General features: G+C 46.7%; 1 long non-coding RNA gene across 1 annotated transcript; it reads left to right on the top strand.

Moving 5' to 3' along the window:
* Positions 1 to 2,479: 2,479 nt before the first annotated feature.
* LOC146701126 (uncharacterized) lies at positions 2,480 to 3,534 on the top strand. The gene is made up of 3 exons (XR_014922350.1): positions 2,480 to 2,559; positions 3,181 to 3,241; positions 3,434 to 3,534. It is a non-coding gene; the product is annotated as an uncharacterized LOC146701126 (long non-coding RNA).
* Positions 3,535 to 13,958: the final 10,424 nt, after the last annotated feature.

Below are 13,958 nucleotides of genomic sequence, written 5' to 3'. Positions count from 1 at the left end.
AGATAAAATACAAATAGCATGAATAAATAAAATTGAAGTGTTAAACAGATTTATGTGCAAAGAGCTATGAGCTTAACATGCTGGTTTGATATGTGAGATGACCTGATGTGCAAAAATGATTACTGTTAAAATCGGTCAGCTGTTCCAGTGTCTGATGGCAGTGGGGAAGAAGGAGCTGTTGAGTCTGGATTTCACACGTCTGAACCTTCGTTTTGAGGGCAGAAGTGTGAACAGTGTGTTGAGGGTGTGTGGGGTCTTTGAGGATGGGAATGAGAATCTAGCCTGGCCTGTGGCATGACATGCCTTCAAAATGTTCAATGGCTTCTTGCAACAGTGTGTGTGTTGTTCTGTGTATCAGCATGAGCACTTTTTAGCAAAGCATTCTTCATTGTGTCAGCATGTGTCTGTGTGTGTTTTTGCATCAAGGAAGTGATGCAAAAACACACACAGACAGCCTGAAGCGTCTCCTGGAGTCCTGCCCCACTCCCCTCAGTCTGCTGCTGGTCATCGCGTTGTCCACCTTGGGTCTGGTCTCAGTTAGGGCAGTTCTTGTGCCAGCGTCCGTGCCGGCCGCAGGTGATACATGCATCTTGATGATTTGGCTTTTGACCTCAAGTGCCCCTTCTGCCGCCGCCACGCCCTTTCCCTCTGTCACTCCACGCTGGTGTGTTACGGTCTTGTACATTGTTAATGCAGCATTATGCAGGACGGTGCTCTGTTTCTCCTCTTTTCTGCCTTTCTTTTCATCCAGGCAGTTTTGGGCATGATGGGCATCACGTCGCAGCTCTGCCAGGCGAGGCTCCTCTTGTCCTCCCACTTATGAGTGTTTCACTTCAGTTATTATAATTCTGATCATTTATCAGTACTGATACATGTGAGACTTCATCAGAATTGTGAACATCACAGCAGAGGCCTTTGTGTGAAAGTAACTGAGAATAAAACACAGAAAAACATGAAGGAGATTTTTATGGCCTGACTTTTCATAGCAGATAACCTTAAAAATATTCTGCAATGTTCTGCATAATTTTAAAAAGTTTACATTTCTTCAGTATTGAACAACAGAAAAAAATACTTTGTCCGAGGTCATTTAAGTGAAAAAAGAAAAGAAAAAGACAGCGGCCGACAGCGCTGTAAACAACGGTAGACTGGTGGGTAATAAGCGAATGAATAATGCAGAAAACAGAGACGGGAAACTGTTCTTGAAGTACAGAGAGAGAGAGAGCTGTGCAGGAAGTGTGATTTTTATCGTGGTGGAAGCAAAACAGCAAAACTAAGAGGGAATTCATGACGACATTGATCAAATGTGAAGCGTAGTTTGCTGCTTCCTTTGCTGTTGGCTCTGTGAATTTTGGTTGGAGAGAGACAAAACCTGCAGCTCAGAATCAGCGCAAAAAGACGTAAACACAGAACGGACCCGACGCATCAAATTGGTCGCACTCTAGAGCCCTGCACGACTGTTACGTCCCCTGGCTAGTCTAGGGGGTTGAAGGGACGAACATAAAGGTGGATAGTGAAGGAGGAGCCAAGATGGTAACTTTAAAAAGGTTTATTTAATGCTGGTGATGAGATTTGGGTTCAAATTGAGGTATAACTTCAGGGAGAGCCAAGGCCAACACAACAAACAAAACATCCCTGATGTAAAAATAAAAGAAACTTACCTAACTCCAAAGAAAACAATACACAACCTATAACCATAACCTACCTAACAACACATAAACAGGAGAAAACGGGATGTCAAAACAAAAGCCAGCTCTCCCCTACAGGCAGTCTGAACATGAAAACAACAACGCACATACAAATCACAAAGGCATGCAAGCCTGTACCAGTATGGCAACCAAAATGGCCAGAGGGCACAGAGGCACAGCGCCACAGGCCTTAAGTAGTGCTCTGCTGATTAACAATTAGCCGGACTCTGAGCAGCATCCAATCAGGACAGAGGAGGTGGAGCCTAGACAAAACAAAGAGTTAGTAGGGAGAAGAGACATCCTCCTGGGGGATGTAACAACGACCTTTAACTCGGCTGTGCCGACCGTTTTGGAGGATCCAAATCCCATGTTACTCGCTTATAGTGATGTGTTGATCGCGAACAAAACGGCTCTTACGGTGTGTTCACACTGAATGCGATAGAGGCGGCCAGAGCGTCAGGTTTACATGTAAAGTCAATGGAAAAGCGCGATGACACGCAATTGCAGGTCCCGCGAAAATTCGGAAGCAGATTTGCGTCGCGAAAACGCTAAAACGCGAATCAGTGTAGAGTGTCTGGTGCGTTTGACTCGCGAAAAAAAAACATTCGCGTCTACCGCTCGAGTTGGAAAAATCTGAACTCCAGCGTCCAATCGCGCCACGACAACCAATCAGGAGCCTGGTGACGTGGCTCTGACCTAGGTCAAAGGGGCAGATCCAGCCAAAGCCCTTCATACTTCATTCAATATGGAGGGAAGGCTAATCAACGCAGTAGCAAACCACCCGAGCTGTACGACACCAGCTGCTTTCTGTACCGAGACAGGAATAAAAAGGACCGAGCTTGGAGGAAGATATGTGAAGAGATCGGGCAACCTGGTAAGTTCATTCATTTCTCTTTTGAAAGTTTTCGCTGACCTGGGGAAGCCGCACAAAAGCTAGCAAGCCACCGCTATTTTCCCACTGATGTACAAATACCGTTCTGCTTTTATGCATGTTGTCATATAGGAATATATTTTGTTTATTAATAAACAGCACACAGTGGTCCCGCTCATCTGTCACTGCTTCGCTTTTTCGCTGATTTTCTATTGCACCATACAGCATTGCATTCTGCAGCCTGATTGACAAATCTCCTGCGCTTGCCAAATTTATGTTTGGTTTTGATAACCATCACGTCCAATAGAAAAAACAGCACAAAAACACCCATAACTATGAGCCTCATTCGGAAATAGACACGGAAAGGCGCACGAAAGTGGCAGGCAGACGAAGACAAAACGCAGCATAATAATACTTTTATGATTTGTTATCTACAAAGGTTTGCACTTTGAGAATCAATTGTGAGAACTGTGACCAATGTTCATGTGTGTGGGGAAAACACTGTATAAAGTGTGTGGCCAGGGGCTAGTTATTCTGAGAACCCCTGCTGCAATAAATGAGGGACCACTGTCTACTCTATGATTATTATATTCAACCTGGTAACATTTAATACTGTATTGATAGAACCAACTGATTCTGCAGCAGAGCATCCCCAGTCCCTGAGCTCCTGCTGCTGCACCCACAGGTATGTAATTGTAGCATTAGATGTACAGAAAGCACTGATAGCTTTTTACTCTGTGGGATTGCCTTGTGATCACCTTTACTAAAAGATCTACAACCAATCTGATTATATCCTGTTTTTTTTTTTTTTTTCAATGTTGAAATTAAAATCTAGTAGCAGCCTTCTCATTTCTTTGTGTTTTGTGCTGTTTTACAGGCCCACAGGGGAGGACGGCTCCGAGGCAGATGAGGGACGGGTCCCAGGACGGTCCATCGGCGGTGGAGCTGGCCATCCTGGTGTCCCTGAAGAGGCCACACCAGCCTTGTTCCTGCTCTGGAGAGCAGCTGGTCCTTTTTATTCCTGTCTCTCTGTAAATACTTATATTTTATATGTTTATGTTTAATGTATTTCTGTTTGAGAATTTTAATATTATTTCAAATAAATTTTTATAATGACTAATGTCTCAGTTCTACTACACAGCAAATGTTGGCACACAACTTGACACATGTAGAATTTATTTCATATTATACTAATGACAAAATATACTAATACAGTGGGATGCAAAAGTTTGGGCAACCTTGTTAATAGACATCATTTTCCTGTATAAATCGTTGGTTGTTACAATAAAAAATGTCAGTTAAATATATCATACAGGAGACTCACACAGTGATATTTGAGAAGTGAAAAGAAGTTCACTGGATTTACAGAAAGTGTGCGATAATTGTTTAAACAAAATCAAGCAGGTGCATAAATTTGGGCACCACAAAAAAGAAATGAAATAAATATTTAGTGTATATCAATGTGTGTGTCTCCTATATGATATATGGGGTGCCTTTGTCTGGACGTGCTTCCCATCCAGAGCTGCACAGCACAGAGGAAAGTTCCAGCGCTCCTGGAATCCCTCTGTGATGGACCGCCAGTCTCCAGGTGAAGTCGCAGCCATGGAGTCGTCCACTAGACAGTCCCAGATGGCCGTCGCTGCCTGGGGGGTGATCTGGCTCACCGTGGACACACTGACTCTGTAACTGAATGCTTGGTCGTGAAGGAGTTCCCGGTGACAAGGAACCTGGACAAAATAGTTCAAAATCAGTATTATGTGTCCTGCAGTTACAAAATACATTAGTCAAATTCCAAAATACTTTTGTGATGTCAGATTTAAATCACAAAACATAAATCTTACATAAAACATTTTGTAATTATAAGGATAATTACATCTCCATCTCCGTACCACAGTTTGCTATCATTAAACACCGACAGCATTCATTGACGGCATACACTGTTCCAAAAAATAGTAATGTCAAAGTATCCATCCATCCATATTCATCCGCTTTATCCGGGGCCGGGTCGCAGGGGCAGCAGCCTAAGCAAAGAGGCCCAGACCTCCCTCTCCCCAGCCACCTCCTCCAGCTTATCTGGGGGAATACCAAGGCGTTCCCAGGCCAGCCGAGAGATATAATCTCTCCAGCGTGTCCTGGGTCTGCCCCGGGGCCTCCTCCCGGTGGGACATGCCTGGAACACCTCACCCAGGAGGCGCCCAGGGGGCATCCTTGTCAGATGCCCGAACCACCTCAGCTGGCTCCTTTCGATGTGGAGCAGCAGCTGCTCTACTCTGAGCCCCTCCCGGATGGCCGAACTTCAGAATCAGAATCAGAATACTTTATTGATCCCTGGGGGAAATTATTTTTTGTTACAGTGCTCCATTTTAAACCAACATTAAGACAAGACAGACAATACGCTAACTAAGAATAGTACAATATATACATATACATACATACATACATACATAAGTCACTTATAAATAAATATTTGGAAAAGAAACATGTGTAGTTGTAGCAGCAAACAGTGTGTTAAGTGGATGCGTTGTACAGGGAGATGGCCACAGGCAGGAATGATTTCCTGTGTCGTTCAGTGGTGCTTTTCGGTAATCTCAGTCTCTCACTGAACGAGCTCCTGTGACTGACCAACATGTCATGGAGTGGGTGGGAGGTGTTATCCAACATTGTCTTTATCTTGGACAGCATCCGCCTCTCCGACACCACCTTGAGGGAGTCCAGCTCCATCCCCACAACATTGCTGGCCTTACGGATCAGTTTATTAAGTCTGTTGGCATCTGCGACCCTCAGCCTGCTCCCCCAGCATGCAACAGCATAGAGGATCGCACTGGCCACCACAGACTCATAGAAAATCCTCAGCATTTTCTGGCAGATGTTGAAGGACCTCAGTCGCCTCAAAAAATAGAGACGACTCTGGCCCTTCCTGTAAAGTGCTGTGGTGTTTTTAGCCCAGTCCAGTTTATTGTCAATGTGTACTCCAAGGTATTTATAGTCCTCCACAATGTCAACACTGACCCCCTGGATTGAAACAGGGGTCAAGTGTTTCCTGGTCTTCCTGAAGTCCACGATCAGTTCCTTGGTCTTTGCCATGTTGAGCTGCAGATGATTCTGCTCACACCACGTGACAAAGGAGTCGACCACAGCCCGGTACTCTGTCTCATCATCCCTGCTGATGCATCCAACCACCGCAGAGTCATCAGAAAACTTCTGAAGATGGCAGGTCTCTGTGCAGTGGCTGAAGTCTGTGGTGTAGAGGGTGAAGAGGAAGGGGGAGAGGACAGTCCCCTGTGGTGCCCCTGTGTTGCTAATCACCTTGTCTTCTCACCCTATCTCTAAGGGAGAGGCCAGCCACCCTTCGGAGGAAGCTCATTTCTGCCGCTTGTATCCGCGATCTCGTTCTTTCGGTCACTACCCACAGCTCGTGGCCATAGGTGAGGGTAGGGACATAGATCGACCGGTAAATTGAGAGCTTCGCTTTTACACTCAGCTCCCTCTTCACCACGACGGACCGGTGCAGCGTCTGCATTACTGCAGCTACAGCCCCAATCCGTCTGTCGATCTCCGGCTCCCTTCTCCCATCACTCGCGAACAAGACCCCGAGATACTTGAACTCCTCCACTTGGGGCAGGAACTCATCCCCGACCCGGAGTGGGCACTCCACCCTTTTCCGGCTGAGAACCATGGCCTCAGATTTGGAGGTGCTGATCCTCATTCCCGCTGCTTCACACTCGGCTGCGAACCGTTCCAGTGCGAGCTGGAGGCCCTCACCCGATGAAGCCAACAGAACCACATCATCTGCAAAAATCAGAGATGAGATTCTGAGGCACCCAAGGCGAAAGCCCTCCGCCACTTGGCTGCGCCTAGAAATTCTGTCCATAAAAATGATGAACAGAACCGGAGACAAAGGGCAGCCCTGGCGGAGCCCATCACCCACCGGGAACGAGTCCGACTTATTGCCGGCAATGCGAACCAAGCTCTTGCAACGGTTGTATAGGGATCGAATGGCCCGTAGCAATGGGCCAGACACCCCATATTCCCGCAACACCTCCCACAGGACACCCCGAGGGACACGGTCGAATGCCTTCTCCAAGTCCACAAAACACATGTAGAGTGGTTGGGCAAACTCCCATGCACCCTCAAGTATCCTGGAGAGGATAAAGAGCTGGTCCAGTGTTCCGCGACCAGGACGAAAACCGCATTGTTCCTCCTGTATCCGAGGTTCGATTAACGGACGAACTCTCCTTTCCAGCACCCTGGCATAGACTTTCCCAGGAAGGCTGAGGAGTGTGATCCCCCTGTAGTTGGAACACACCCTCCGGTCCCCTTTCTTAAAGATGGGGACCACCACCCCGGTCTGCCAGTCCACAGGTACTGCCCCTGATCTCCACGCAACATTGCAGAGGCAACCAGGACAGCCCTACAACGTCCAGAGCCTTCAGGAACTCGGGGCAGACCTCATCAACACCAGGGGCTCTGCCACCAAGGAGTTGTTTAACTGCCTCAGTGACCTCGCCCCCGGAAATTGGCGGGTCATTCCCCTCATCCCCAGTCTCTGCTTCCTCCTCGGAAGACGTGTCAGTGGGATTAAGGAGGTCCTCGAAGTATTCCTTCCACCGCCTGACAATTTTCTCAGTCGACGTCAGCAGCGCTCCGCCAGCACTATACACAGTGCAGGTAGAGCACCGCTTTCCCCTCCTGAGACGCCTGACGGTTTGCCAGAATCTCTTCGAGGCAGTCCGAAAGTCTTTTTCCATGGCCTCTCCAAACTCCTCCCACACCCGAGTTTTTGTTTCAGCCACTGCCCGAGGCGCATTCCGCTTGGCTTGTCGATACCTGTCGGCTGCCTCCGGAGTCCCACAGGCTAACCAAGCCTGATAGGACTCCTTCAGCCTGGTGGCTCCCTTCACCTCTGGTGTCCACCATTTGGTTCGGGGATTACCACCACGGCAGGCACCAACCACCTTGCGGCCGCAGCTCAATGCAGCAGCTTCGGCAATGGAGACGCTGAACATGGTCCATTCGGACTCAATGTCCCCAGTCTCCCTCGGAATGCTGTTGAAGCTCTGCCGGAGGTGTGCGTTGAAGATCTCGCGGACTGGGGCCTCTGCTAGACGTTCCCAGTACACCCTCACTACGCGTTTAGGTGCACCAGGTCTGTCCAGCGTCCTCCCCCGCCACCTGATCCAACTCACCACCAGGTGGTGATCAGTTGACAGCTCAGCCCCTCTCTTTACCCAAGTGTCCAGAACATATGGTCGCAGGTCTGGTGATACGATTACAAAATCGATCATCGACCTACGGCCTAGAGCGTCCTGGTGCCACGTGCACTTATGGACACTCTTATGTTCGAACAGGGTGTTCGTTATGGCCAAACTGTGATTAGCACAGAAGTCCAATAACAAAGCACCGCTCGGGTTCAGATCAGGGAGGCCGTTCCTCCCAATCACGCCCCTCCAGGTCTCGCTGTCGTTACCCACGTGAGCATTGAAGTCTCCCAGCAGGACAACAAAGTCTCCAGCACCCCCCCCCCCCCCCCCCCCAGGGACTCTAAGAAGGCTGGGTACTCTGAACTGCCACTCGGCGCATAAGCGCAGATGACAGTCAGGACCCGTTCCCCGACCCTAAGGCGCAGGGAACAAACCCTCTCGTCCACCGGGAAAAACCCCAACGTACTGGCAGCAAGCCGAGGGGATATTAGGATACCCACCCCAGCCCGCCGCCTCTCACCAGGGGCAACTCCAGACTGAGACAGAGTCCAGCCCCTCTCCAGGAGACTGGTTCCAGAGCCCAAGCCATGCGTAGAGGTGAGCCCGACTATATCTAGCCGGTACCTCTCAACCTCACGCACTAACTCAGGCTCCTTCCCCACCAGAGAGGTGACATTCCATGTCCCTATTGCCAGTCTTGGCAGCCGGGGGTCAGTCCGCCAGGGCCTCCACTCCTGGCCGCCACCAGGCACACAATGCACCTGACCCCTATGGCGCCTCCTGCGGGTGGTGGGCCTGCGGGAGGATGGGCCCATGTCTCCTCTTCGGGCTGTGCCCGGCCGGGCCCTATGGACTAAGGCCCGGCCACCAGACGCTCGCCCTCGGGCACCCTCCCCGGGCCTGGCTCCAGGGCGGGGCCCCGGTAACCCTATCCCGGGCAGGGTAAACTGTTCCCTCGGTGTCCTTTTCATAAGGGTCTTATGAATCGCTCTTTGTGTGGTCCCTCACCCAGGGTCAGTTTGCCATGGGAGACCCTACCAGGGGGCAAAAGCCCCCAGACAACATAGCCCCTGGGATCCCTGTGACACACAAACCCCTCCACCACGATAAGGTAGCGATTCAAGGAGGAGTCTGTTCCCATCTTGTTGCAGTATATTAATAACTAACCTCGTATTGTGGATGAATGATCTCAGTTGTTCTCCTGACTGAAGTTTGGCCCGTGTATAGCATCCTGCTATGCGATTGCATTTGTTCATACAGAATCCCTCACGCTAACTTTTATCGAGTGGACAAAAAGTTGGCGTTCATCCTCCAGCTTCACTGTGCTAATGTTATGCTAACATAGCTGTGTCGCTAGCAATCACGTAGCACAACATTATATACCAGGTAGTCCAACTTCAGTAACCCTGCAAACGCCACTGCTGTTTAATTTCCTGTCTTCATTTATGTTGGAAGTGGTAGCAGAGCTGTACGTTTGAATTAGTTTCAAAAATCTCTCAGTCAGAACATGGTATGAAATGTTTAGGTGGAAACTAGCGAGCTAACTTCCTCCTAACTTCTAACTCCGTTAAATTTAATAAATTCTGTTTTCATGGATGCCTGGATGTTAAACTTAATTGTTACACCTGCCAAAGCAGCAACGCTGATGATTTTATTAAAGATGAAAGAATTTAGACCGTTTTTAACTTTGACTTTGGGACCTGAAGCAGACGGAGTTTTGGACCCAGATTACTCTGCGAAGCTCCTCACTACGGCAGCCGTAATGCTCTGACAATCCATCAAGCAGTGCGGCTTACCAAAGTTGTACTAAAACATTTTTGACAGATTTCTGCAGCCAAAATCGGTTCGAGGTCAGTAAGCACAAACAGAATTCATACATAAGGCACTCTCTCAATTTTTGAGAAAATTAAAGGATTTTAAGTGTGCCTTATAGTGTGGAAAATACGTTATACAGAAGAAAATAATATATCACAATATATATCGTGACCACACATGCTTCAAATTATATTGTGATATGGATTTTAGGCCATATCGCCCAGCCCTAGTGTTGGTGTTATACAAATAGTGTTGCCCATCATGCTGTTTATGTAGTCAGAAAACTTCAGCTCGAGTAATAATACCACAAATCACATGCAAAGGAAATTCAGAGGAATTTCTTTCAACAGAAACTCCCACATTAGTTAACAAAATCTTACTTTAATCTCTGGATTATAAAAAGATTATTATCCTGTTTATGAATCTTCCAGTGTCTCCTTTGTTTTTGTTAGTGTTCTTCTTCAGCTTATTTCACTGTATATTCTTCATAACTTGCAAAAATGCTCAAGATTTTCTTTGTGCTTTGTAGTGGTGTAAAAAAGGCGCTTGCCTTGACTACACAGTCTTTTTCAAGTCATAAATAAGATGCATTGGCTCCTCTCAGTGAAGTGTGCACTAGTAAAGCAAAGACAATGGATTTCTGTGAATGTGTGCGATCCATCATGGACTCTCAGGCCATAGTTACTACAGTGGCCAGGGACAGTTTATGTGTTGTTTTGCTTTTTACAAACATTACTGATGCTTCACAGTGTTTGCATGAGCTGGAGGTATATATATTGCAGTGAGCCTGTGTCTGTTCCCAGGGCTTTGTTCTATGTTTGTACTGTCTCCTCCTCTGAGATTTGCATTAACTGTGAGAACCATCTATTATCCCAGTTAGACCTGCTAAGCAACAGTACATCTACCTGCACTCTGTGACTTTTGGTACTTTGCTTCGTATATACTTACGTTAAGATTGTTCGCATAAGTACAGTATGTACAATACTGTGGAAAGTTCTGAGCAAAAAGGGAAATCGGTGCAGCGATTTATTGAAATGTGCAAACATAAATGGAAATGCAGTATATAAGGTCAAAACTACGGAGCCCCGCAGGGGACATGGGAGAAAAAAAAATTAAGACAGACTTTTGCGAGATCTCACAAAACAAACTCTGGATCTCGCTAAACTTTTGCGAGATCTCGCAAAACAAACTCGGGATCTCGCATTCTTCGGCCTTCGACCTCCCGTTAGCTCGAAGCTAACGGGAGGTCGAGACCTACTACAGCCGGGAGGAACACCGCGCACATCGTGCCTCGACCTCCCGGTCGGCTTCGAGCCGGCGTCCGAGGAATGCGGCTAAAACTTTTGCGAGATCTCGCAAAAGTTTTGCGAGATCCCAAGTTTGTTTTGCGAGATCTCACAAAACTTTTGCGAGATCTCGCAAAAGTCCGTCTTAATTTTTTTTTCTCCCATGTCCCCTGCGGGGCTCCATACAAAACAGATCTTTACAATTCAAATCAGATTAAAAGTCAGTATTTGATATGAGTAGGGCTGCCATGATTAGTCGATAACTAATTTAATAGTCGACGCGTCGTTGGAAGCTTTGTAAGATCCTGAAAGACGCAGGAATAAGTAGTAGGATTTAAGAGTGTAATAACGGACTGAAATAGAAGATGGCAGCACTGCATGTACATAGGGATGGGTACCGGGGTCCGGTGCCATGATGGCACCGGTTCTGACATAAACGGTAGTAACCAGACCGAAAAGCAGCGCACATTTCAGTGCTTTATTTCGGTGCTTTTTTTTCCTGAGCTGTGATACACTTTAGATTCGAGCCAATCATTTTACGTTTCCGAGGATAGTAGGCGGGGCCAGGTACGTACGTTCCGTTAGAGCAGAGCTACAGATTGAAAATGTCCAAGGCGAAGCGGTCAAAAGTCTGGCTGTACTTCATGGCAAAATATGCAAACTCAGCAGCAACAAGTGCTTTAAGCTGATACTGTGATACTGTCAAAGGAGGTAACACCTCAAATCCGATGAAACACCTGGCGACGCATAGCGTTTTTTTTAAAAGCCCAGAAATGCGCCGTATTTGATAGCTTGCTGCGAGACCTCACACCGAGCACATCTACTGCGGGTGGGTTGCCTGTTATGCAACATCCCCCAAAAACACGAAGAGGAGAGTCCTGGCCCCTAGCCCTGCCAGTGTAGCAGAAATGATGACGGCTGATGGTGGCAGCAGCAGCCGTTCTTCTCTGCGTGAGTAGCTAATTTACGTTGAGTAGGCTAACCACGTTATTACATTAATGCATGTAAGGTGAACTAGCAAACATCATCATAGCTACATGCGGCTGTCCTCTTGTTTGATGGCAGATACTCCCTTCACCCTGGCCAAAAAGACTAAAATGACCAAAGAAAAAGTGGAAAACAGTTAAACATGAGAGGTTTAGGACAAAGTTTGTGTTTTTTCCATTGTTTAAGCACTGCTTCCAGCCAAGAGTGATACCATATATGCCCCATAGCTGCAGAAAAGGCTAACATTGTTATCTTTTTACAAAAAACAGCTGAACATGAGAGGTTTTTTGACCAATTTTGTGTTCTCCATTCTTTAAGCACCGGTTTGAGCACCGTTTGAGCACCAGCACCATTTCAAAAGTACCGATTTGGCACCGGTATCGGATAAAACCTAAACGATACCCATCCCTACATGTACATGTACCAGCTGCTGTTAAACCCCGAAGGGCGCATTTGAAGGCCGATTACATCACGATGCGACGAAGGCTGTCCAAATTTGAAGACTCCTCCAAGATTTGAAGGATGGGTCGGGTGTACCCTCCGTGGCCCAACCTATCCCAGAATTCATAGCGTGGCCCAGCCAATTCCAGTTTTATTCCAGTTTTCCTACTCCAACAATGGCGGCAGCTACTTAGTGTTAATATTACACTTATTACTCTTTCTGGGTCACAAAATAAACTTTTAAGATCTTTTCAGGGGAGAATGTAGCTGTGTAAACTTCAAATATCTGCTCGGTTTATCAAGACATCACATATTTGCAAAAGTGCTCCAACGTATTTGGAGACATCTGTTACCCACCAGCTCGATAGCTAGCCGGGAGGTCAAGGTTCACTAGAACCAGCGAGAACAGCGAACTCCTGGCACATTGTTCCACATTGTTCACAACTCCTGGCAGTCTTTCACTACTCAGGTTAAACATGATATATAAGTTACTTAGATAACTTAAAAATGTTATTGTTTGGTTTTTTTCAGTGTTTTATTAGTTCGTGAGTAAATCGGTTTGGCTGAGATTAAAGTTATAGTTTTTACACAGCTGAATAAACTTCAAACAGAAAACTGATTAAACAGAAGTGTGAGATGCTCGAGAATTTACTCCGGTGTCCTGTTATATTTTAGATAGCAAGGAGCAGACGGCTGAGTTAATTAAACTCCACCTAAACAATCTGCAAATTTCATTCAAAGTTTAATAAACTATCATCCTGTCTTTATTTTTAGTTAGCACATACCTTAAACACTTCAAGCTGTAAGCTAATGATAGTTATATAAGAGCAGATGCTGCTGGTGCAATAAGCTGTACATTTTACGTCCAATGGATGCATGATCTGATTGGTCGACTAATTGCAAAAATAATCGGTGACTAGTCGACTAGTAGCCCTAGATATGACCAACACAGTCTGGACTCTCATAGTTTTCTTTCAACTTCTACATATAGTCTCAAAATTGGTCCTTCAAGTTTCTTGAAGGACATTCAGTGATCTTTTGTGGCTGTCTCTGTTTTCTCACACTGCTTCGGGAATGTTGAAATCTGGGCTCCTCGTTACGGAGGCTCCGCTGTGTTATGCAGATGGATGCATAAGCTCACTGTTGTACTGCTCACTTGACTTTTTCACACATATTCACAACAATTTGTACCAAAATTTTCAAATTTGGACTATTGATCTTTCACTCTGCTTTTTGTGGAATTTGGTATAGCTCAGTGTTTTCTCCCTGTTTCACTTCCTAAAGAATGGCTGGATCAACAGAAGGGTCAGATGCATCTGTCAGATCCTGTGTCAGGTCTTTGCTGGATTTTTCCTGTTTCTTTAAGGGTATGACTTTCAGATAATTGTCAGTTTGCTGCGGATCGTTTGTTAGGTCTGCCGAATTTTTTGTCCTCCACTTGTCCAGCTACCAAAAGTAGTTCTTGCTGAGTTTTCTCTTATGCGTGGGTTCTCTCCGGGTACTCCGGCTTCCTCCCACCGTCCAAAGACATGCAACTTGTGGGGATAGTTTAATTGGATAATCCAAATTGCCACTAGGTGTGAATGTGCGAGTGAATGTGAGTGCGAATGGTTGTCTGTCCCTGTGTGTTAGCCCTGCGACAGACTGGCGACCTGTCCAGGGTGTACCCCGC

The sequence above is a fragment of the Copadichromis virginalis genome, linkage group LG9 (assembly GCF_057382275.1).
Source record: "Copadichromis virginalis isolate Kocher_CV1m ecotype Utaka linkage group LG9, C_Virginalis_male_GT1.1, whole genome shotgun sequence".
Lineage (NCBI taxonomy): Eukaryota > Metazoa > Chordata > Actinopteri > Cichliformes > Cichlidae > Copadichromis > Copadichromis virginalis.
The sequence above is the reverse complement of the archived record's forward strand: the minus strand, read 5'-3'. Positions and strand labels throughout refer to the sequence as shown.